This window comes from Aegilops tauschii, chromosome 1, assembly GCF_002575655.3.
Source record: "Aegilops tauschii subsp. strangulata cultivar AL8/78 chromosome 1, Aet v6.0, whole genome shotgun sequence".
In the NCBI taxonomy this organism is placed as follows: domain Eukaryota; kingdom Viridiplantae; phylum Streptophyta; class Magnoliopsida; order Poales; family Poaceae; genus Aegilops; species Aegilops tauschii.
In genome coordinates, this window is record NC_053035.3 from 303754923 (window position 1) to 303758439 (window position 3517).

At 48.3% G+C, this 3517-nt stretch overlaps 1 pseudogene; it reads right to left on the reverse strand.

Moving 5' to 3' along the window:
- Positions 1–464: 464 nt before the first annotated feature.
- LOC109768439 (serine carboxypeptidase-like 34) lies at positions 465–3007 on the reverse strand (annotated as a pseudogene).
- Between the last annotated feature and the right edge of the window lie 510 nt (positions 3008–3517).

Consider the following 3517-nt stretch of genomic DNA (forward strand, 5'->3'; position numbering starts at 1 on the left):
CTCTCGCATCCGTGTCCGTGGACTGATTCTCCTCTGTCCGTCGATGGATGCGTGAGGAAATTTACGGGTTGCCGTTGGAGATGCCCATAACAGCTGGCACCCAAAAGTCAAATCAGAATTCCTTTCCTTTCGTTTCACATGGCATCGTGCTCGTGAGCACAATTACCTTCGCTCTGCTTGCCTCTGCCGTCGCCCGGAACAAGGGAAAAAATGCAAATGGTGCATGCATGGCGGGGTGGCGAATGGCATGCTGCGCGCGTGGAACTTTTCGGCTGTTCTTTTGCCTCCCCCTTGCAGGTAAGACGCCACATGACTCCGGCCGATGGCATCGTGGATGCAGAATCACCTGTGCTGCACGATCCTATCCTAGCCGTTGTGCCAAGCTTGGCACGTTGGAATGAATGGTTAGAAACTTGGAATGGTGGATGGGGTTATTATTAATCTCGGTTTCGGATGTCTACATCATAGCCAGGAAACACCGTCCATCCTCTAATCTTGGCAACAAAATCCACAAGTTGTACAAGATGTGTTCTACAATGAAATCCATCCTCGGCCTGCTCGATTGGAAACCAGAGGCAGCGTAGAGAGCAGAGCTAGCTAGTATACTACACAACCATGAAATCAATCACCTCGATCTATGCCTTATTCAGGAAACGTGCGAATCAACCATGGCATATACAGTATTTTTCTAGAAGGGCTTGGAGGGGAGGTTGTGGTTGGCGAGGAAGTGCTCGAAGAGCTGAAGCGCCTGCTCGGGCCGCGAGGTTGGCACCATGTGTCCGGCTCCTCTCACCGTGACAAATGTCAGGCCATCATACACCACACTCCATCCACCAACCTGCAACCAAAAAAACACACAGATGTAACGTGTGAGATAATGACATACTCTATATAAGATCTGATAAGATTGGTTAGCAACCAATTGGAAGCAACCGGTCGATGGGGTTGTCCAATTAGTTAAAGCAGTAGTAGTACCTGCTTGTGAGTGAACCATGGCGACCAGTCCTCCTTGATGGGCAGGCCGAGCTTCTTCAGCGTGTACCTCGTCGACGTCGTAGGGATCCTTCCGTCCGTGTCGCCGCTGCTCAGCCGAAAGAGCAACGGAAAATGACACTAAGTATTTATGTCCACCTGAACTTGTATAGACGAAGACAAAACCTAAAGGCCAAATACATCTCAGATGCTCTACCTGAAGATCCATATGCGGAGCCCCTCCTGCGCGAGCTTCCTGACGATCGGAAGCACGGTCTTGTCAGAATCGTGCCACAAGACGTTGATAGAGTCGCTGCATACAAGCTGAGCAATGTTCAGCTCAGCCACCGAAACGACATGATCCCGAGTCCAAGCATTTCAGCTAGGAGGAGAACAATTACCGGCAGAGAGAGTAGGGGTAGGGCACGCCCGTGGTGTTGGCGTGCAGAGCCCTCTGCACGTCCTCCCGGTTCAGATACTCGGTGGCGTACGTCTGCGTGCACGGGTCGTAGCCCATCGGTATCCTGAGAAGATCAAACTGTTTTTGTGTGTGTGCATGAGCAGATTTATTGACCACGCGGACCGATCAATCAGGAGACGAAAATGGCTGAAACTTTTAGGAAGACGCTTTGCTTACACGGCTGGTGGTCGGTCCGATCTGCGGCGAGGAGGAGGTGTTGAAGTCCGGGTACCCGCGCTCGCAGTTGGGGGCGTAGAGGCTGTAGATGTCGATGAGGTTGTTGAGGACGCTGAACTCGCCCAGGGCCACCTCGCACTCGCGAGACAGGATCTCCGCGCTGAAGTTGCAGGACCTCAGGTAGGTTTCGTAGAGCGTGTCCGAGATGATGGCGTGGTGCCACGACGAGTCGACGATCCCCTGCAGATCCGTGTCCCCGTCCATGTACGCGTTCCCGATCTGCAATTCATTTTGTTTAGTTAAGTTATTACTGAACATTCAGGCAATCGCAATCACAGGATGGTGAAGTGGGTAGCTTATTATAGCTGCATGTATGTACATGCCAGGATGCCTTTCAAGTTTATGTAGTTTTCGTTGGAGGCTTTCTTGTTCTCGTCCACGATGAGATTGGCAAGTTGGGGAATGTAATGTCCTAGTGAATGTAAAATCAGAATTAGCAAAAGTCAGATCATGAGTAGTAAGTTAGATAGTAGTAGAATGTATAAGCTAGATAGTAGTAAGCTAGATAGTAGTAGAATGTATTGTATCTATCTAGCTTGAGTACAATACATTCTACTACTATCTAGCTAGCTATGAATAAGTTGGCAGACCTGCATAGCTCTCTCCTGCTATGTAGAACTCTTTCATTTTGTGCTGGGGGAACCTCTGAAACCACCTGACGAGGAAAGCGTATGAACCGTGTGCTGCAAAGGATGAAAGAAAACCCTTCCTTGTTTCTATATAGAAGAGGAAACATATATCTGTGTTGCATACCCGTGGAATTGTCTCCCGGTGGATCTATTTTGAAAGACGTGTTCGTGTACGAAAATCCAACACCGCTGGAGAGTCCAGGAACAGCAAGTTGGCAGCTGAAAGTTCACCAGACAGTAAGCTAAGCATGCTTCCATTGTTATGAAAATTGTAAGTCTATAAATATGTTAGTCTTGGTTGGCACTTGCCTTGGTTCCAGGCATACGGATTGAGCTCAAGTTCAGGCACATCTTTCTTCACAAGAAATGGCCCGAGCTCCTGCGCCTGCCCAAACCCAACGGAAGAACAGCCAGGTCCTGAAAATTTAGCAAAACCACACGATGTACAGCTACATTACATGTACATCTTTCACCCACAAAGTTTTCTGAAGCTCCAAGTTAAAATTCAGTAAATCAGTTAGCAACCTCCATTTAACCATAGGACCAGTGGCTTCTCGTCAGGCTTCTCCATAGCCTCGAAGAACCAATAGAACAGTGCCTTGCCGAGGCGCTCATCGGTCGTGACGTACCCGGAGTAGTGCTTGAACGCATATGGGTAGCTCGGCGCCCCCGGCAGCGACGCGACACGGTCACGCTCTTGCGCGGCCATTGTGGCTGCATCAAGGTTTGTTGTTGCACTTTCAGGCCGTGCTGCAGCTGCACGACAGAGTGCCAGTGCAGTTGACACAAGTAGCAAGCAGGGTAAGGTGGATACCTCCATGGTTTAAGGTTTGTTAGCTCGTTTTGCTTGGGGTTGTAGGAAAGTTAGGCATTGGAATGAAGAATTTATAGTACAGAACCTGTGTCTGTAGTGCAGAGACAAGTAGATCAAGTCCTTGGCCGGCTTCAGCATTTTCTCCTTGGCCTGGTTCTCCCCTCTTCAGAACTACTACATGATTACTAAATATAGTTCTTGTTCAGCAACTTTTTTTACTGCTAAATTTTATTTGGCGACTTTAAAAATATGATTAGCTACATATACTTACTTTTATTGATTATTTCAGTTTGGAAAGCAGCGATGGGTGTGATCGTTTTTTCTTACAACGAATTTAGCGGGCGAAAGCCTTGCCTGAGCATTTCTTACAAAAACATCAAAGTACAAAGCCACATATTTGCAAGA